The sequence below is a fragment of the Dendrobates tinctorius genome, unplaced genomic scaffold (assembly GCF_039654945.1).
Source record: "Dendrobates tinctorius isolate UK_male_01 unplaced genomic scaffold, ASM3965494v1 ptg000057l, whole genome shotgun sequence".
In the NCBI taxonomy this organism is placed as follows: domain Eukaryota; kingdom Metazoa; phylum Chordata; class Amphibia; order Anura; family Dendrobatidae; genus Dendrobates; species Dendrobates tinctorius.
In genome coordinates, this window is record NW_027361725.1 from 21,549,869 (window position 1) to 21,572,826 (window position 22,958).

Consider the following 22,958-nt stretch of genomic DNA (forward strand, 5'->3'; position numbering starts at 1 on the left):
TCTGGGGTGCGTCATATACATAACAAAATCAATTTTTATTAGATCACAAATATGGATAAAAAATACAGTAAAATAAGAAAGATACAGAATAAGAAAAAGAGGGACATAGGACTCAAAAATTGTATAAATTGCTGCCTGGTAAATGGTACAATGACAACCAAACAACTGACTGCTAGGAAGTCCAAAGAACCAAGCCAAAAATGATTGTGTATAATTTGCTGTGGCCCAATAACCCAAATGTATCACCAACCTTTAATAAATAGTTATTGATTGGATGTGGACCCAACAAACACACACTGTTAATTTAGCAAAGACATGGGATAAATACAAAATTACACTTCCAATATTACACTTGGCATCTCAAAAATAGTGTGTATAACCCAGTGCTTGCAAAAATAATTAAACACTCAACATGGCTCTAAATAAGAGCTCTAATATATACAGGTCTGCACTGGACCTCTCATGCCCACAAAAAAAAAGCACAGTGGCATTATGTAGCAAAATGTTGGAACATGGCGAGAGCAATAGTCAAAACAACAGACATGACAAGATTTTCATAATGACTTTCTGGAGTGTTAAAAGCCATCTTCCACTCATCCTTAATCAGAATTACAAGATAGGCTCCCCTGAAATCCAACTTGGAGAACTATTTTGACACAATAATCTGATTGAATAAATCAGTAATGAGTGGAAGGGGATATGGGTCCTGGATAGTAATCCGGCATACATTTCTTTATACTTTTCTATGGGTCCTTCTTTTTAACAAAGAAAAACCCAGCTGCAACAGGCGAAGATGAGGGTCTAATATGTCCCTTGGCAAGACTCTCAGAGATATAGTCTTTAATGGTCTGTCTCTCAGGACCTGACAGATTATATAATCTGGTCTTGGGCAACTTTGCGCCAGGAAGCAAGTTCACGGGATAGGCTGGTTTCACATTAGCGCTTTTTAAGCGCACGCACGGCCGGGGGTAGCTCCGCCCCCGAGCCGGCTCTCTGCCCGGCGTGCCCGCCCCTTGCTTGTATCGCCGCCTCCTAGCGCACAGCGGCGCCTGCGATCGGCGCACCCTATCTTTAGCATAGGGTGCGCAGGCCGTGCGCTAGTTGCGCTTTGACCTGCGCTGCGCACTTTTGACGGTGCGCCGTGCGCGCCAAAATCAAACTTTTCGGATTTTGGCGCGCACGGCGCACCGTCAAAAGTGCGCAGCGCAGGTCAAAGCGCAACTAGCGCACGGCCTGCGCACGATCTGCGCACCCTATGCTAAAGATAGGGTGCGCCGATCGCAGGCGCCGCTGTGCGCTAGGAGGCGGCGCTACAAGCAAGGGGCGGGCACGCCGGGCAGAGAGCCAGCTCGGGGGCGGAGCTACCCCCGGCCATGCGTGCGCTTAAAAAGCGCTAATGTGAAACCAGCCTTAGTCATACACATTATGGGGAGGCAGTTCTTGACACCTCTTTTCAAAGCACACCTCCTCAAAATTAGAGAGAAGACATGTAATGTTTTTAGTGGGGACATTAGTGATAACAGTACCTAGGCAATTAGTCTTGCAAAAATCTCTCCACTTAACCCCTCAACGTCTATTGACGTACACAGTCCGTCATGGCCGGGTGTAAGTTACTGCACCATGATGTGCTGTGCACGTCATGCATTTGAACTGTCACTGCTTGTAAACACGCAGTGACAGTTCAATGCCGACAGCTGTCTATGATTGGTCAGTCAATCTGACTGACCAAACACAGCGCGATCGGGCAGGAGTTGCTGAAATTTCAGCATCTCCTGCCCGATAAGTGCAGGAGCTCAGTGCTGCAGTGGCTGAGCTTCCTGCACTGATAGCCAGGAGCGGCATCTGCACCCAACCCTGGCTGTTAACCCCCTGAGTGCTGCGATTGAGTGCAATCGCAGCGTTCGGGGGGAGGCAGAGGGTCGGGGGCTCCCTCTGTCTCAGATCGGCATCCCCACAATGTAATTGTGGGGCCCGATCTCAGTCATGATGACCCGAGGTTGTCATGACAACCCCCAGGTCATCAAGTTACGGAAAGCTTCTGGGACCATGCTCACAGCATGGTCTCAGAAGCTTTCTATAAATCAAAGATAAAAAGTGAAAGACCCATAAAGGGACTAGGTAAAAAAAAACATTTTTTTTTAAATATGTAAAGACAAAAATAATAAAAATAATAAAAAATTCCCCTAAAAAATATACATTTTTATGTAAAAGAAAATAAAAAAAATGCACATGTTTGGTATTGCCGCATCTGTAAAAATACCATCTATAAAAGTGTCACCCTAGATAACCCCTTCAGTGAACGCCGAAAAAAAAACTAAAAAAAGTAGCAAATTATATTTTTTCCAAGCGGTATCATCATACTGCTTGAGTGCAATAACACGCGATCAAAAAGATGGATATAAATAAACATCATCTTGTCCCGCAAAAAACAAGCCGCCATACAGCTCCGTCAGCGAAAAAAATAAAAAAGTTATAGCTCTCAGAATAAAGTGATGCAAAAATAATTATTTTTTCTATGAAAGTTTTTATTGTGCAAAAACCGCCAAAACATAAAAAAAAATATAAATGAGGTATCGCTGTAATCGTAATGACCCGAAGAATAAAGCTGCCTTACCAATTTTACCACATGCAGAATGTAAAACAAAAAACAATTCCTGTATTGCTAGTTTTTGTTCATTCTGCCTCCACAGAAATCGGAATAGAAAGCGATCAACAAGCGATATGTGCCCAAAAATGGTACGAATAAAAATGTCAGCTCGTCCCGCAAAAAACAAGCCCGAACATGACTCTGTCGGCCGAAATATAGAAAAATCATAGCTCTCAAAATAGGCGATGCAAAAAATTCTTACAAAAAAAGCCTCTTTTAGTGTATGACAGAAGCTAAACATGAAAAAAGGATATAAATCTGATATCTCTGTAATCACACCGACCCGGGAGTAAAGGCACCTAATCACTAATACCACACAAGGAACGGCGTAAAAAATAAAACCAATTCTTCACCTTTTGTGGATTTGTTCATTCTGTTTCCCAAAAACACAGTAAGGCGATCATGGTGGTTTACCCCACATATGGGGTATCAGACTACTCAGGACATATTGCAGAACAACTTTGGGGGTCTAATTTCTCCTGTTACCTTTGTGAAAATAAAAATTTTGGGGCAAAAAGATCGTTTTTTGGGAAAAAAATATGATTTTTTTATTTTCACGGCTCTACGTTATAAACTTCTGTGAAGCACTTGGGGGTTCAAAGTGCTCACCACACATCTAGATAAGCTCCTTGGGGGGTCAAGTTTCCAAAATGGGGTCACTTGTGGCGGGGGTTTCTACTGTTTAGGCACATTAGGGGCTCTCCAAACACAACATGACTCCCACAAACCATTCCATCAAATTCTGCATTCCAAAACGGCGCTCCTTCCCTTCTGAGCTCTGCCATGCACCCACACAGTGGTTTACCCCCACATATTGGGTATCAGCGTACTCAGGACAAATTGCACAACAATTTTTGGGGTCCTATTTCTCCTGTTACCCTTGTGAAAATAAAAATTTGGGGCAAAAATATCATTTTTGTGGAAAAAAATGATTTTTTTATTTTCACGGCTCTATGTTATAAACTTCTGTGAAGCACTTGGGGGTTCAAAGTGCTCACCACACTTCTAGATAAGCTCCTTGGGGGGGTCTAGATTCCAAAATGGGGTCACTTGTGAGGGGTTTCTATTGTTTAGGCACATCAGGGGCTTTGCAAACGCAACATGACTCTCGCAAACCATTCCATCAAAGTCTGCATTCCAAAACGGCACTCTTTTCCCTTCTGAGGTCTGCCATGCACCCACACAGTGGTTTGACCCCACATATGGGGTATCAGCATACTCAGAACAAATTGCACAACAACGTTTGTGGTCCTATTTCTCCTGTTACCCTTGTGAAAATAAAAATTTGGGGGCAAAAAGATCATTTTTGTGTAAAAAAATATGATTTTTTTAGTTTCACGGCTCTACGTTATCAACTGCTGTGAAGCACTTGGGGGTTTAAAGTGCTCACCACACGTCTAGATAAGCTCCTTTGGGGGTCTAGTTTCCAAAATGGTGTCACTTGTGGGGGGTTTCCAATGTTTAGGCACATCAGGGGTTCTCCAAATGTGACATAGCGTCCGATCTCATTTCCAGTCAATTTTGCATTGAAAAAGTCAAACGGCGCTCCTTCCCTTCCGAGCTCTGCCATGCACCCACACAGTGGTTTACCCCCACACATGAGGTATCAGCATACTCAGGAAAAATTGCACAATAACTTTTGGGTCCTGTTACCCTTGGGAAAAAAAATTGGGGATGAAAATATCATTTTTGTGGAAAAAATATGATTTTTTAATTTAACGGCTCTATGTTATAAACTTCTGTGAAGCCCTTGAGGGTTCAGAGCTCTCACCACACATCTAGATAAGTTAATTGGGGGGTCTAGTTTCAAAAATGAGGTCACTTGTGGGGGTTTCCATTGTTTAGGCCCATCAGGGGCTCTTCAAACGTGACATGGTGTCCGATCTCAATTCCAGCCAAAAAAGTCAAACAGCACTCCTTCCCTTCTAAGCTCTGCCATGCGCACAAACAGTGGTTTACCCCCACATATTGGGTATCAGCGTACTCAGGACAAATTGCACAATAACTTTTGGGGTCCTGTTACCCTTGGGAAAATAAAAATTGGGGATGAAAAGATCATTTTTGTGGAAAAAATATGATTTTTTAATTTTACGGCTCTATGTTATAACCTTCTGTGAAGCCCTTGGGGGTTCAAAGTGCTCACCACACATTTAGATAAGTTCCTTGGGGGGTCTAGTTTCCAAAATGGGCTCACATATTGGGGGTTTCCACTGTTTAGGTACATCAGGGGCTCTCCAAACGCGATATGGTGTCCGCTCTTGATTCCAGCCAATTTGACATTCAAAATTTCAAATGATGCTCCTTCCATTTTGAGCACTGCCATGTGCCTAAAGATTGATTTTCCTCCACACATGGGGTATCAGTGTACTCAGGAGAAATTTAACAACAAATATTGTGGTTCATTTTCTCCTGATACCCTTGACAAAATAAAAAAATTGTGTCTGAAGAAAAATTTTGGGGAAAAAAGTTAAATGTTAATTTTTTCCTTCCGCATTGCTTCAATTCTTGTGAAGTACCTAAAAGGTTAATAAACTTCTTGAATGTGGTTTTGAACACCTTGAGGGGTGCAGTTTTTAGAATGGTGTAACTTTTTGGTATTTTCTGTTTTATTGATCCCCCAAACTCACTTCAAATGTGAGGTGGTCCCTAAAAAAATGTTTTTGTAAATTTTGTTGGAAAAATGAGAAATCGCTGGTCAACATTTTACCCTTATAACTTCCTAACAAAAAAATGTTGGTTCCAAAATTGTGCTGATGTAAAGTAGACATGTGGGAAATGTTATTTATTAAGTATTTTTTCTGACATATCTCTCTAATTTAAGGACAAAATAATTAAAAATTTTGAAAACTGCAAAATTTTTAAAATTTTCGCCATATTTCCGTTTTTTAATAAATAAACGCAAGTCATATCGAAGAAATTTTACCACTAACATGAAGTACAATATGTCACAAAAATATATTCTCAGAATCAGTGGGATCCGTTTAAGCCTTCCAGAGTTATAAGCACATAAATTGACATTGGTCCGATTTCAAAATTAAGGCCTGGTCATTAAGCTACAAAATGGCTTGGTCCTTTAAAGGTTAATTATGTCTCTGGCCTACCAGTCTATGACCAGATTATGTTTTGTCAACCAGGGAAGACCCAACACAATAGGAGTAGTAAGGCCTTCCCGAAGGTAATAAGAAAGGAGATGGACTTCCCCTTCTTACTGCAGGTAAGATCCTTGATTAGAGCAAACTGAGCATCCATCATAGTGGTTCTTGCCCCACTATCCAGTAGGACAGATATTGTCTCAGTTTCTTTACCTAAAACCACTTCTGCAGGTAGGATAAACTGAAACACACCTGTGGAGGAGATATATACGCCCAGGTTGTAATCCTCCACACAACCTCGGGTCAGAAGTTTTCCAACGGTTTCTGGTGTTTAAGTATAAATGGACAAACCCCAATAAAATTACCCTTTTTGCCAAAGTAAAAACACACCATGAAATGCAAGAGACCCATAGTGGGGAGAAGCCCCCCAACTGCATAGATTCTTCAGAGGACACAGGGAGAACTTCAGTCCTAGGAAGTACAGCAGAGGGTGGGGTCACTAGTGATCTATCCTGGGGGTGTCTGTCTATATGCATGGGAAGAGCAATGTTGGCCCCAACGATGCAGGAGTTTTGTACAGCACCAATGGGTATATAACCGTTCAGACAGGTCCTGACAAAAACTGACACCTAAGGGTGGGGGTCATTCCACTGGATGTCAGTGGCCCATCTGTGGAATTCCGCACAAAATTCATTTGCTGGTCGATCTCCGAGCCCGATCTTACGAAGTTTAGATTCCGCAAGGGAGACCCCGTCCTGGTCATCACAAACAATGCCAAGAGCCCTGAAGAATTCATCATCTGACTGGACTGACAATGAGTCAGATGGGAGTGAGAAGGCAGAGGATTGAGGGTCTCCTTTAATGAGGGAGACAACAATCCCCACCCTCTGTACCTCACTCCCAGATGAAGGTGAACAAAGCCTGAAATAGAGCTTACAAGCTTCCTGGCACATGACAAATTTGCTCCGACCCCCCAAAACCTATCCGGGAGTGCCACTTCAGGTTCCAGTCCAGCTGTCTGGAGTGAAGAAACCTTATCCCATATGTCTGATAGCTCACAAGACAAATCCTGCAGCTAGCGACAAGATCCATGTCAAGACCAAAAAATGTGGGGCCTGTGAAAATATCATGATGTGGCGGTCTTTGGTAAGGGGAAGGGAGGGCTCAACTGTCCCTGGAACCAGGACTCTTAGGCTAGTTTCACACTAGCGTTTATTCCACGCAGCGCACGGCGCAGCTAAGCCCCGCCCCTTGCCAGCTCCCTGCCCACCACATCCGGTCATCGCCACATACTATCGCACATGGACGCTTGTGATCTGCACACCCTATCTTTAGCATAGGGTGCGCAGATTGTGCGCTGGCCATGCGCTAGTAGGATTTTGGCGTGCGCTGCGCACTTTTGAAGGTGCGCCGAGTGTGGCGAAATGCAACATGCTGCGTTCGGCACACATGGGCGCACCTTCAAAAGTGCGCAGCGCACATCAAAATCCTACTAGCGCACGGCCAGCGCACGATCTGCGCACCCTATGCTAAAGATAGGGTGCGCAGATCACAAGCGTCCATGTGCGATAGTAGGCGGCGATGACCGGATGTGGCGGGCAGGGAGCCTCCAGGGGGCGGGGCTTAGTGGCGCCGTGCGCTGCGTGGAATAAACGCTAGTGTGAAACTAGCCTAACTGTCCTTAAAGGTCTTAAAGGTAGAGAGGCCCGAGTATTCACCCTTACTATGCTCCTGTTAATGTCCTAAGCTGTCCCCTCCTCTTCCCCCAGGAAATCTGGGACAGATAAGTTTGTAGCCGATAGCCGATAGCTGCTATTGCCCAGGAGCTGGCGGGGCCATCTTGGAGTATGAAATTTTTTTTCTCTAGCAAGATGGCGCGTCCGGTGCCTGTACAATAACACCTATCGAATCACCAATACTGCTACTGCGCTGGCGCAGCTGGCGCCATTTACAAACTGATTTTTTATGATTATAAGGATAAGATCAAACAAAATAATTATATGCACACTAGATATGCGATCAGGCTGCAGCACAGGTGCCACTGCCAGCACCAGCCTGCAGAAGTGTTTTTATTTTCAAGCTATATATAATATTCATTAGGGATCATTGACCTGTCAGAAGCAATACACATGAGTACCTAAGCAGAGCACCACATACAGCCCCACCCACAGTCCCCCCACAGGCCACCTCGGAGCACGAGCATATCATTAACTCAAAATGGAAAATAAAGATTAAACAACAACCAAAAGACTGATTTCATCAACCGAGGTATCATTGTAATCAGTATACCGGCGCAGACCTGACAGCGTATGTAGGTTGCTGGGCCCAATTCTTCAGACAGATTCCCTTTAACATGGACATGGATGAGGACATGAACAATAAAAGACACAAACAATGGAGTGCACCTGTAAGAAAAGCAGGTCAGATACAAGTAAGAACATTGCATGTGTTAAATGATTGCAGCCATGTTTGTATATAAGTTTTTAACTCTAATATATGTGCTTTTTATTCATGGTCTTTAATAAAAAACAACACTTTGCATTTCCTTCATTATGAGTTATGATGACAAGTGATTTCTACAGTAGCATGTAAAGATAATCTATGGTGACGGATCACAGCTCATAGACACAAAAGAGAGGTCTATTTTTTTTGTTCTTACGGAACTGATTAATAATAGAAGTAAATAGAATCAGCACAATGTGACTCAATGATGAAGATCCCTCTCTTATGAGACCCCAGTTTGGCTCCCTTGCATTCTATTGATTAACAAACAGTAAGTAGAAGGTTCCCAAAAGCTTTTCTGTCTCTTAAATTCTTCTTAGCATTACCCCTGTACATTGTCAATACATATGTAAATTTTTGTGTTTAGTGATGTTTAATATTCTGCAAGGTATCCAGGAAGAACTGTATCAATTGGACGTGTGGTAAAGGGAAGGTATCATCATAAAATGAACTAATGTTTAAATTAGGTTTTTGTTTGAAATGGTTTTTTTGGACAATTTATTTTTCATATTACAATCTGTATTACAAATAAAAAGTAGATATCTTGCAATTTTCACACTGGCCACTGGGGCTTTTTTTAGACTATAACTTCCTGTTGTTTCAGGAAACAAGACATGCACATAGTCACAATGGTACATGTTTTGCATTGAATTGTGCAAAGGTCATAATGAAGGGAGGAGGAGCAAGGTCACGTGTAACATCGTCTGTTGTGATTGGTGGATCCTGGGTCAAATGGGGAAAGAGGTGTTACCTGTCATTGTCATGCTGCCTTTGATGACAAGAAGCTTTGCTGAAAGGAGAAGAGGTATGAGTCTATAGAGGCCAGTGTAAAAATTGCACGATTAATAATCAATTATTTTTTAGTTTTATTTATTTATTTATTTATTTATTTATTAAAGCTCATGATAAGAAAGAAAAGACTTTACCTTTTTTTTAATCTATGTGACATAAAAACTAATTATTAATTTTTTCACGATAGCTTTTCTTTAGTCCTGCTGTGATCTATCCATGAAGAACTGTATCAATTGTACATGTGAGTGTCCATCTAAGATGTTGGGAGATTCGGATCATATTTTCATGTCTATTGGATGTTGGTAAATATACAATGGCGACAAGAGTGACTTTCAATAATGAACATAGCTTCTTTTCTATAGGATATTGCAACAAACTGTCATAATAATGCCTCATATTGAAAATTCTATCATTACTCGACTAGTAAGTACCAATTTCCTCATAGTAGTGACATGTCCTAGCCATCAATTAAAAACTGCGCATTTCTGCTTTTCACATTGACATGTTGTTTGTAACCCACGGATCATGTTAAGACTGAGATGATGATAAAATATGAACATGATGTGATTGTATCTGCATCCACCGCACCTCCGTCACGTCGATGCGTCTTCATTCCCTTTCTACAATGATCATTTCAAGATGTGTTATCTCCTATTTTTTTTTCCTGAGTTGTTTATACATTCGCCAGAACAAATAAGCAAGTTAATGATACAATATGTTTATACGGTAGAGCGTCGTGTTGATACGATGACCTTTTTTGTCATCGCAACGGTTTTGATTGAGTTAATTCTCTGCCGCTGCGAAAAGGTAAAAAAAAAACGTTAAAATGGATAATAAACCACATAATAGAATCCCAGTCCTAGAAAAAAAAAAAAAAAAAGAACACAAGCAAAAAAAAAAAAGAATTGTGTTCATTTGCTACATGCTACTAAGCCGGTATGGTGTTTGGTACAGGTACAGCAGAGGAAAGAAAAACATCCATTTTATTTTCTTATTTTTATGTCCAAGCAGGACATAAATCCACCAAAATAAACAGGATTCCGTCATTACAGCCTCGACTTGTAGGCGACTGACGCACTGTAGGCTTTCCGAGGCAGAAAGGCTGGTAAAATAAATTAGTAATAAATGAGCTGCTGTTTAATAAAACAATTATCTCGCCCAAGGCTCCCGGAATAATCAGCTCTGCCTTGCAGCAGTAACCTTAGGAAATAATTTTAGGTTGAGCTGTATGCAGGTCTGACACAGATGATAATATACACACAGGAATTGAGACCGGCTTTGCTTTCTTCATGCTCTCCCCCTGTACGTAAGAAACATATTAATCCATGTCACTGTTTTTAGAAATGCGGTGACAGAAATACACCTTTATTGTAATACGTCTTTTTTTTTTTTTTTTTTAATGAGCGTCTGGGACTCAGCAACAGAAAAAAAAAAAAAACGTAACAAAACACCTTTTTACATTAGGGAGGTGAGGTCTGCTGCTGGCTACATTTGTACACAGAAGTCTGTAAGCCAGGACTCAGCCAGCTGGGAAGAAAGAAAGCAAATTTTCCCTTTTTTTATTCACTAACTTCCCAAGCCCAATTATGCACTCGGATTCATAGGAGTTTCACAAACAAATAGCAGAGCCCTGCGGAGTTTTTTTAACTCCAGCCGCGCGCAACCAATTCAATGGCATTGAAGGCTTGAAGCTTGATCAATTCTTAATCACAGAGGAGAAAAGAATTATTCTCCGATTACAGTGCCTGCGCTGTTAGCAAGCCGCCTGCAATCATTTTTTTCCCCTCTAAAGGACGGCATAGGCTGGCTTTTATTGACTCCCCACTTGCAAAATGTTTATGGCTTGTTAATATATATTTACCCCTCTACTTTTGCCTGCAAATCAACAACACTTAGCACAGTTTGGTTACACAGTGTCCAGAGGAAATGGCAGGAGGTTAGAATGGAGGCAAGCTTAGGAGATCAATATAAGACTGATTAGAGAGATGGGACCAAATTCACGGCTCTTAGATACAACATGGGGAGAGCAGGACTCAGGGCTACAACTCTCTCTCCCTGGATAATACACTTGTCGTTTCTCGGAGAACATTATTCGTACCCGGCCGGTGGTGGAAGAAGAAGAAGAAGGAAAAGGTGAAGAAGAAGAAATCGCCTCGGCTCCTTTTTTTAAAATTTTTTTGTCCACCGCTATTTTATGTGCTGGTCTATTCGCGAGAAGGGGTTAAGCCGACCCTGAATGCTGGATGTACGGCCGGCCGAACGCGTATATTTTAAGAGCAAACTGTGCTTTCTTTCAACCTATTAAGAGCTAATGCGGCAGGGTATTGTGCCAAGCCCGGAATAGCTAATGAGACGCAGTCTATAGCCGGATAACGTTAACATTTCACGAGCACAAAAAAACCCCGTAATTGCCGGGGATTAAAATGTGCATTGTGTATACAATATGTTTATATATTTTACATAAACCGCAGCCTGTAATCATTTGATGCTGGTATTTTACGTCGAATAACTGCTAGGTGGTAAAACAACAAAAAAAAGCAACGATAATTGTAGAAATGTGCCAAAACAATAAACAAAAGCAGAGTTGACATATATGCAAAGCTAATTAATAGCAATAACCGTGTCGTCACGTTGCGACGTTTTTTTTTATACGGAACGCACAGAAGATTATGGCCTTTTTATACCTCCGCTATCCTACAGCTTGGCAATAAACACCTGCTTTAAGCAACCAAACGGGTTGATGTTTTATGAACACATTAAAATAATATAGGTGATTACCACGGAGAATGATATGGCCTTGTTTGCATAAATAGACGATTACACGCGCATCTGTATACATGTGTGTACAGTATCAGTACACGATGTAAATTAGGCTTATTCATTTCGTGGATAAATAAACAAGTATTTTCTTCTCATCTTCATAACAGGATCAATCAAACCACATATTACAGAATTTTTTCAGCTATTCCCCCCCGTACGGCAAGAAAAAAAAAAGGAATATGCGTTCAATATTTATTTAATTAATGAATCTCCTCCTCCTGCAGAGACAGATCAAGGAGTTCACAGGCGCGGGCAGTAAGCCCATCTTCCTGATATGTCTCATTAGTGGTACACGATGATTAGTATTATGTGACTGTGATGTTCATTCGGTAGTCATATCTTGTACATAGAGCTGCACAGACAAAAACATTTTGCCGAACAGATAAACATATTCATGTCAACAGAGATTGATACGAATACAAGACATAAAGGTAGATAAAGTGCTCGGATACTGGAAGAAACAATGATGCCCAACACAAATCATCACTCTCATTAATGCCACCTAAAGTCACGGTGCTTTGCTATACTAGCAGATATTTCAAATGTCAGCTCTATAAGTATTTACTAGAATTACAGTAGAATTATAGGTTGATTCAAAGGTAGAGCAATCACTGGAGTAGGACATCATTTTCAGAAGACTAGAAGGAACCAGGCGAAGAAGAGGACCAGCAACCTGATGGCTAGATACTGTCAAGATAACGGTGGAGAAGACAACTGGTGGACCTATCTAGGCTTACACAAGATCAATCTTCCTACAGAGCATTCATCCATCAAGACCCATTGGCTCGGGATTGTTAAATAAAAATAGGTTGATGGTCTGGAAGTGGTGGGCAGGACAGAAATAATTCACTGGAAAGTGTTATATATAAATAGGACATAGGGTAATATCATATATATGGTACCAGTTCTGCCCAACTCAAGGTGTCAAGGTCTAGACTAGAACAAATGAGTAAACTAATGCCAAGGCCTCATTCAGACGTCTGTTAAGGGCCTGTCACACTAAGCGATATCGCTAGCAATATCGCTATAACGTCACTGGTTTTTGTGACATTATAGCGATATCGCTAGCGATATCGCTATGTCTGAAACTTACCTCCGACCGCTCCCCCGCTGGTTATCGCTGATCACGCGAGAACGTCCTGGACCGCCCTGGACGTGTGGACGCGGGCGGGAGGACGTCAGGATCGCCTCGTCTGACAGGTAAGTAGCGATCCCCATCCCCAGCGATGTCGCTGGTGAGATCTGCCTGTGTGGCAGCTCACTAGTGACCACTTGGCGATGTACCAGCGATCCAGACCGCGTCATATCGCTGGTCGGAATCGCTGGTACATCGCTAAGTGTGACAGTACCCTTATAGATGTATATGTTCTATGTGTGGTTCACACATTAAAGTCCATGGTTCTTTTTACATGTCCGTCTTTTTTTGATAACCATGTGTCCACAAAAATCACTGAGACAAATCAGTATTTGGAGCCATGGATCAAGTCTATTTATTAATATAGCATAATCACATTCTGCAGCACGTTCAGACATCATCATCGCTGTCCCCATTCTGGCTCACAATCTAGATTCTCTATCAGTATGTCTTTGGAGTGTGGTAGGAAATGTGGACTGGTAGATGCAAATCACGGACATCTGAATGAGACCTACAGTTCATGTAGCCTTCAAATTCTGATGTATCCTGTCTACATGTTCCCTTTGCTGGGATTAAATCCTTTACTTATCACTTTATTTACCATTTATCAAGAAAAAAACATCCCAAGCTGAACCTTTTCTGAAGTTTACAAGGACACTTCCATATGGATAATATTTCACAGGTAAGATCTACACAATCACGGCCATCTGAATGAGACCTAAAGTTCATGTAGCCTTCAAATTCTGATGTATCCTGTCTACATGTTCCCTTTGTTGGGATTAAATCCTTTGCTTATCACTATATTTACCATTTATTAAAAAAAACATCCCAAGCTGAACCTTTTCCGAAGTTTACAAGGACACTTTCAGGTGGATAATATTTCACAGGTAAGATCTACACAATCAGTGGAGGAACTTTGTTCATATTTTCCATTATTTTTTTCTTCTAATTTTCAGCTTATATGTTGCATTTTGTGCATTTATACCCAAAGTGAAATTAAAAATTCTGCTAGATCCCTCCTGGAATCTGTATGTGGCTTTCCTGTATACGACACAATTATGTGGCCAAACAGCTGATGACATCTGCCCTCGCACGATGCACAGCACTCTGGGAACAGAAAACCAGCCAAATGTTCAATTCAGAAGAATGAAACTTATGAAAAGTTAAGAAAAGCCAAGTACGGTAATTACCTTTTAAAACTAAGTTCTTGAACATATTATGTAAATTGTGGAACGGTATAAATCATTTTTCGCAGAAGTGAAGTTTTTCAGATGCTAAGTAACTGAATGTTACCTTAAAGGGGAGGACCCGATCAATTGTCAGGCACCACAAAAATAAAATAATCGTCCAAATTGAACTAAACTAATGAAATTATTGAAAAAATTTAAAAAAGACTCATTGTAGGAGTCCGCACTGCAGCTAACATCCTATAAAGCAGCTTTCATCATGCCCACCGCAACTGCCCATGAAACCTGCTAGAATAGGGTGTAAAAACTGAGCATTGTCAGTCTACAGTTCTGACTTTGTCTAAAACAAGCGCTTTATATAACAGTTATAAGTCATGCAAACCAGTGACCATGAAGATTTCCCATTGATAGGTCATCTTTAATATGAACAGACAAAAATAAAAACCTTGACAATCGCAGGAGACATTAGATGATGACTTACCTAATTGTAGACTGGGAACCCCCCCAAAAAACTATACGTCCGCTTATCATCACTTGGGAGCCAGGATACAATAAAACAAATATTTAATATATATATTTTGCTTCTTAATGCAGCGATCTTATCTCACTCCATGTCGCTGGAAGTTCTGCAAAGTTCTGAAAGAAGGAAATAAAGAGGAAAGGAAAGAAAGGAAGAAAGAACAAAAGTACAAAAGTGAGAAAGGAAGAGAGACAGTAAGAGAAAGAAAGGAATAATGAATGATAGAAAGGAAGAAAGAAAGAACAAAAGTACGAAAGTGAGAAAGAACGACAGAAAGAGAAAAAAAGAAAGAAAGGAATAGTGAAGGAAAGAAAGCAAGAAAGAAAGAAAGACAAAGAAATGCAGAAAGAAAGAGAAAGAAAGAAATAGTGAAGGAAAGGAAGAAAGAAATAACGAAAGTGAGAAAGAGAGTAAGATAGAAAGAGAGAAAGAAAGAGAAAATGAGAAAGAAAGAAAGAAAGAAAGAAAGAAAGAAAGAGAGGAAGAAAGAAAGAAAGAGAGGAAGAAAGAAAGCCCTATAGAAAGGTATATATAAAGGGAACACATACTAGAGATCACTGAATGTCAAATTCCAGTTGCAAATCTTCATTCATTACACGTGTAATGCATTGAGAGCAATAAAACTTAAAAATGATTATTGTAAATTAAAATTAAAATACCCCATGACGTGTGACTGACTTGGAGTTACATTGTGTAGTTTAAGTGTTCCCTTTATTTTTTTGAGCAGTGTATATATATATTTCAACATGAATTCTTTTTCCCATTGATTTCAATAAGAAATCTGCTACTTCTCCATCTCTTCAAATGGGGATCTGCAGCAGAAATTGGAGTCATGATGAAAATTCGACCATGTGAACTCTACCTAATAGTGTCTCCTCCATCTTTTGAGGAGGGAACAAGTACCTATAGAAAGTCTGTTTTTTCCCCCAATATTTTATGGCTTTTACAAGTAAAACATTAATATGAATAGTCTCAAATAATAAAATTCTAAATGAATAAGTAAGAAATATTCTATTTTACCAGTCCCTTCCTCCAGCTTAAGAGAATGAAATATGAATATATCTTGAAATAATGAAGCCGCAGATTGGTATACTCGGGGAGCATGCACATACTTAAACACATCATCCAGACACACAGAAAAGCCATGTAAAATTACAGCTTCCCTGTCCTTATCGGAGGTGTTTGCACAGCTAATCTCCCCGACAGGAACTACACAAAGCAGAAAACAAGGCATTTCATCTGATGGGGGGGAAGTGATGTGTGTCATTTATAAGACCGTATAATCAAAAAAAAGAACATTTTAACCTTCTAAATTACAAATTCCTGGCTCTCCAGATATGCCACGAGTCAGATGTGGTTCTTCTGCGCGGTTGTACAGAAATGTTTTCATAAATGCCTTAATAAATGACTAATAATTTCAATAATTTCCACAGACGACTTTGACAGGTTCTCTTGTGCTATAGAAATCAATTTTCGGAATAATACATACATTTTTTTACCCCTAAGTGCAGATCGACGCGTAAAACGTGGCCTGCGAAATCCTGATTAACGGCAGTAGTATAACGAGAAGCTAATCATTTCGAAATGCTGCCGGCGAGGATATGCTATGGATGATAAGTGAACCTGGTAAAAAAAAAAACCCTTTGTACTAAAACTTTAGAATTTAAATTGTATCCAAAATAAATTGCCGACGGAGTATACAGTATAAGTTTTCTTTATTAATTGCCAGCCTTTTATTTGTGAAAGAGGCTCTCTGTATGAGAAAGGCTGGGTCCTGCTTAGCTGCAGGTTTTACAGTGAACCAGATCAATCCCAAACAGTAAATGGATATTATTAAACAGCAGGGGGTTGTGCAAACTGGGAAAGAGAACTCACAGAGGACTGTCTTTGAGCAGATCTAGGTAGCCTGCTGCGAGAGGGCAATTGCAGGCATGCTTTTCCCTGCCAATCTTCAGCGTTTTCCAATCTAGATACTATGGCAACGGAACCTAAGAACCATAAGCTTGCTAACAAGCTGTCTTGATGAAACTGTCTGCTTGCACAATTTCATGTGTTTAAACAGAATGAAGACGCGTATGGATCTTTGTCAAACTGATTATCATTTGGACAGTCGAATTAATAATTGTCTGCTGTGCATCATTTATTCCCCCCTTCCCTGTTTTATTTTATTTTATTTTTTTTTAAAAGACTCAAGCCTATCATTGTCTCATTCAATTAAGCAAAACACAAATGTACGCGAGATATCGCCGGGAGAGACGAAATATTTTTTTAAAATGTAGGTGCGTATTATATTACTGTAAGCACCGAGAATTTTACCGGTTGAATCCATGGTCTCTGCCATTAAGGTTGGGTATAAAAAAAATAAAAAATCAGTGCCATTCTCATCCAGGAGAGTGGGACAATTTTCTTCTCGCTTGTCATCCGTATGAAATCCGCTTTTTTTTTATTAATCATTTCCAGTTTCCTATCTTAGGCTAAGTTCACATTAGCGTTTGTTTGCGCAGCATATCGCGCATGTCAAAACGCATAAAAACACATGTTTATGGAGCATTTCTTATCCGCATCAGCTTATTCATGACGGCAAAAAAATGCTGCGTTTCCATACGTTTGCGTTTTTTCAGCATATGCGTTCGGAGAACTTCCTTGACACAAGCCACACCCAATGGGTGTGTCTCATTTCCCGGACATGATTATGTGAAAAACGCATGCATTTTCATAGACAGTAATGCGTTTTATTACGCACTTATCCACATGCGCATGCCTGTGCATATTTGATGGATTTTTGACTCCTCAAAAAATGAAACATGATGCGCTCACCGGACACCGCCGCACACCGCGAAGCGACGGTACGCGTTTTCGTGGGAGTGCATGCAAACGCATGTCCCTGTGTATACCATGTTAAAGATATGTATCCATGACGCATGTGGTTCTATGCGGAGGAAACTGCGAGCACAGACGCAAATGTGAAACCACCCTTACAGAAATGTAAGAATCAGATGCCCATTTTTTTCTCACACCCATCCAGTATCGGATTCAAATCGCAGTCTTCGGCAATTTTTTTTACTTACAGCTGAGAATAAATTTTCAGATCTGCATTGCCTCACTGAATAACATTGGTCTGAATGTAATACTTTTTTTTTTTGCTATTGGATCGCACTCATCCGATTTCTGCGGTAGGTTAAGCGAACCCTAATACATCCCAGTCCCAACTTGGCAGCGATGTGACTCCTGAATGAACGTTGCTGCAAAATTTCCGTAAATCCAATATACTTATTTACTCCTTCCGCTAAGCATTGATATCCACACTGAACTTACACTTAAACCCTATCACGGCGCAGACGGCAAGCTGTTCGTGAGAAAGATTGACTGCTATCAGTACATTTCACCCTATTTTAACTACCTTGGACCGCAAAGCTTTATATCGTTGGCCAGAGTAAAATAATAATAGATTGGAGTTTGTGTCATTGCTGTGAGAGTATTTTCCTTTGTGTTACACATGTTTAATACACAGCAAGCTGCTTTTATGAAAAGGGCTGTTTTACTAAAAATATCCCTTTTATCCCTCTTGTTGCCTGAATGTACTAAAACAATTAGAGATTTTAGCATTTTAAATATATATTTTTTATGAAACCAGCTAACACATATCCCAGTATCAATCTAATAACCATTGCATGTCAGAAGGAAATGCCAAAATACAACATGCAGGGACAAGTAGTTAACATTTTTTTGACAATCAGAATATTAATACATATTGTGCCTATTGGTGTTTTCCAGGCATATAAAGTGATTGCTGGTAATAATGTGTATTTTATTCAGCGGATAGAATGCAAGAGAAGGATGGACTGTAGTCATCATTATGCCTCTTTATTATGTAGCATAGAAAGTAGAGACAATATTAACAATGATATATAAGATTAACATATATTAAGCACAGACCTCCCGAATAATATAAGGACCAACCAATATTCCTATCTGGTTGAATAAGACAGATGTACCTAAAAACATTGTAAAAAATGGCGTTTCACCTAGCTTCATCAGGGGGGCATGTTCTGATGAAGCTGGGTGAAACGAGTGTTGGACTTCAGGGCTACTCACCTAACAGGGTTCCACATTACTACTATTTTAGTTTGCCTTCTATATTCTTCTATCTGATGTATACATTAAAAATTAGAGAATGTAAAGCAATAGATATCTGGACATACTAATTATATACTGTTTATAGCCTTGGGAGATTTGCTGTTAGTCCTCCATTGAGATACTCTATTTTTTAACAAAATGCATGATATTTTATAGATAATAATAAAATATATATTTGCGAGATATTTTATACCACCATTTTTCTTTTTGGTATATCTTCTATACTACAAGTTTACTCTTCTGTTGAATGCCTGTTCTTGTGTTACATTATAAGTGAAAATGTGACTAATACTTAAATATACAATGGGTGCCCCATTAGGAAATACATAAACAATTCCCAGATTATGAAAAGCAGCACTCATGTCCTCAGATCCATCTCTAGTGCACTGCTAGTTACTACAGATAGAGAATTGTTAAAATTTTGCGTTTAGGTAATGGATCAGAAGTGGGTAAATTTGCACTGCTGATTCTGTACTCATAATAAAGGTGTTAATGCCATTTCAAAACATCCAAGCGGTTTTCTTTCTCGACGCGTTTCAAAGTTAGCAAACTTTTTCATCAAGAGAACCAGAAAACTGTTTGAACTAGCATCACATGCTTGAGGCAAAGTTGTTCACCCACAATTTTGGAAAGATGCCAGCAACTTTGTCTAGCCAGTTTTGGGGATTTTGTGTGAAATTATGTCCAATTTGCCTGTTTTTCTCTTGTTGGTTCGACACACACAAAGGAAATAAACAAAGTGAATAACAAAACATGTGTAATTTCATTAATTTTCTGGAAGAAATACTTCATTTTCTGGTGCAAGTTCAAGGGTGCCAAAACTTTCAGCTATATATTTTTTACGTGTTGATACTTTTGCACATTGAAAACACTTTTGTGCAAAATATTATTTTCTTTTGCATCAAAATATTCTGGGAGCTAATCTTCTAAATTTTTGCCAAATAAAAGAAAAAGACTGGCACCATTGAACATGTGGCTATACTCTCTAAATATCGAACTGATGAAGACATTTGCATACAAAAATGAAGAAAGTGGTGGCACTCACCGGTTAAGTTTAAAAGTCCAAGATTAAATCACGTCACCGTTGTCCGCTACATGTGCCACTCTCTCCATTGCCAGACTTTTTAGTGATGTGAATAAATCTTGGACTTTTAAACTCAACCGGTGAGTGCCACCACTTTCTTCATTTTTAATTTTTCCACTGACAGAGCTGTGTGAGGAGTGTTGCTTTGCAGAATGAGTTAATGTTTTTATTTAAACTTATTTGGCTTTCATACAACTTTTTAATCAATTTTTAAAGCATTTGTTTGTGTGACTGTATTCTGCAAAAAAGCAGCTTTTTTTGGTAAGCTTTTTATTTCTTTTACAATGTCCACTGTTCTAGTTAAACAATGTGACCTTTTTATAGCGTGGATTGTTCTGAATGTCGCAATGCTAGTTAATTATACTTTTTCGTTAACTTTTGTTTTACATATAACCTTCATTTTAACAGCAAACCATTTTTATATGTTTTTAAAGGGTGTGTGGGGACCTGCTTTGTTGGTTTTTTACATTTCTAAATGTTATTGAACTTTTTTTTACTTTTTAGCTTAGTCCCACCATAGGACTTGAATATTATACTAGATTACTGGTCAATTTTACGCGGGCAGACCCTAAAGCCATTACTTTGCTTCAGGTTGCCATAGTAACCATAAGCATCCCGCGATCATGTAAAGGAGGTGCCAATAGGGTGATAGAGGGAGCCCCTTCTCTCTATTAACCAACTTGTTGACACTGATACCATTGACAGAGACATCTGACAAATTAGTACCAACAGTAGCCATTAAAGCAGGATGTCAGGTGTACTATACATCTGATATCCGCTCAATTGCTGCCTGCCGGGGAGCACTTTATATTTGTTCTTCAGTGCCATAAAAATGTAGTGTTGAGGAATATGGTCTATCAATGACTGCGGTAAAAACTCGAATCATCGGTCGTTAAGTGATTACATTCATTGTCAATCAGAGTATTAAGGCCCCTTTACATTTAGCGATGCACAGCGATCCCGACCACGATACGACCCAGTCAGGATCGCTGGTGCATCGCTAAATGGTCGCTAGTGAGTTGCCACACAGGCAGATCTAACCAGGGATGTAACGATGCTCGGCGGTCGTACTTACCTTTCAGACGAAGCGATGACCGCCGTCTTCTGCCCACGTCTATAGCTCGCTCGTCGGCGCCAGCAGGAAGCTGACGACGAGAAATGGACGTGGACGATCTCGCGCAATCAGTGATAGCCAGCGGGGGAGCCGGTCGGAAGTAAGTATTACATGTAGCATCACAAAATGCGTCACAAAATCGGTGATGCTTTAGCGATATCGCTATGTGTAAAGCCCCCTTTACTCTATGATATTGAACCATAGCTGTTAGATACCCTTTATACTTTATCTAACTGTTGGCGGCCTCAGGGTTTGCCAGTCCTTTAAAGAAAAATTATAATTCATTGTCAAAGTGTTATCATTTCTCCTGTAAACCTATAGGATTCTAGAGTTAGTAAAGACTATTGAATTTCAGTTACTCCACTTATTTTTCCATGCATAAGTGAAGTTTGTTTCCCATGTCTTTATATTCTAAAGTTAAAGAGTTTAAACTTTATCAAAATTTCCTTACAGGTCTCACCATTAAATAATCAAAAGAGACCTCAAAATGCATCACAAGTTCGTCCAGCAATCATCCTACACTATTGAGTTAATGACAATTAACAAAAACCCTTTTCAAAAGTTGTCAATTGCCTTTAATTAGGGGGAAACATTCTTCAGCTATGTCCTTATTTTACACAAGGGCCCAATTCTTTTCTCAAAAAGGCTTCATCCTCCATTTAAAACAACATAGTAAAGTGCAAGATGCCTGACTATATTTCTTATTTCCTTACCAGAAAATGTTTTATTTCAAAATAAATGACATGTTTTAGAATAGAGATGTGTTGCATAATTTGTTACATCTATAACTTTGCCCCAGAGGAGAGCAGTATTGTAGTTATTCAATGTCTTGTGAGATAGTGATAGGACAAGTGGTTGGGTTTACACACCTGTCCCGGATATCCCAAGCTCTGCATCCTTCACCTTGGTTTGCTGCACTCTATTGTGCTCCACATTGGGTTTAACAGGTTGCCCAGAGTGGCTCACTGACATCATCTCCATGTGCCTCTTAAGTCCCATTAGGACACATACCGGTATCTTAGGATAAAAGAATCAAAACTCTAGTTTGGTGTACTCCACATTCTGTGCACACAATACTTAACCTTCTTCTATCCATGATAACTTCCTCGTCTTCCGTCCTGCTGCTCAGAAGATTCCTGAATGTACCACATCCTTGTTCCCCCATGTGTCATCCAGCCAGCTGCACCAACGCCCATAGTCCATCTACCTTCAGGTCCAATTCACAAGGTGAGCCTCACATTGGATATTGTTATATTTCCTATAGTTTCTTCTCACATGCATACTAGGCTCTAGGAAGGCTATATCTCATGCAGGAAAAGTTTATCTATCATTAAACTTTTTAACTCTAACAAAGTATTTTTTCTAAGGGCTTCAGTAAATTCTTTTTGATTTGATTTTTATGTATAATAATCAGGTTTGGATCAGGGTCTGTCTTACTCTCCTGACCTTGTTTTCTTCATATTCATATCAGATTCATTGGGACTGGGGCATTTTTATGGTATATACAGGGCTGCCAAATATTGGTCCATATTGAGGTTGACAACTTGAATTTTTTAATTTTATGTTGGACGTCAAAAAAATCTGGGATATCCAACATTGGAAAACCATAATAAATCATCAAGATTTTAAGTTATAAATGTCTACAGTCCATAATTCTGATACGAAGAAATCAGCTGTTTGAAGAAGTAAGCTAATTACTAGATAAGATAATTAAGTGTGTGAACATATAATCCCTCTAAAAACAACACATTTTATTTTATTTTTTTAAAATTACACTGTGTAACAAGGACACAATTGATAAAGAAGAAAAGAGGGAGCACAATCCATTTCTGAGGAAAACTGAGGATATGTAAGGATGTCTGTATAATATCCAATAATTATGTACATATATAAAAAAATAGATGCTAATGTGAACCTGGCCTAAACTG

At 39.7% G+C, this 22,958-nt stretch overlaps 1 long non-coding RNA gene across 1 annotated transcript in view; it reads right to left on the reverse strand.

The window, feature by feature from the left end:
* LOC141092037 (uncharacterized) overlaps nucleotides 1-15,056 on the reverse strand; it is a 223,397-nt gene extending 208,341 nt beyond the window's left edge. Inside the window, exon 1 of the long non-coding RNA XR_012232664.1 lies at nucleotides 14,657-15,056. This is a non-coding gene — a long non-coding RNA (uncharacterized lncRNA). The remainder of the gene's footprint in view (nucleotides 1-14,656) is intronic.
* Between the last annotated feature and the right edge of the window lie 7,902 nt (nucleotides 15,057-22,958).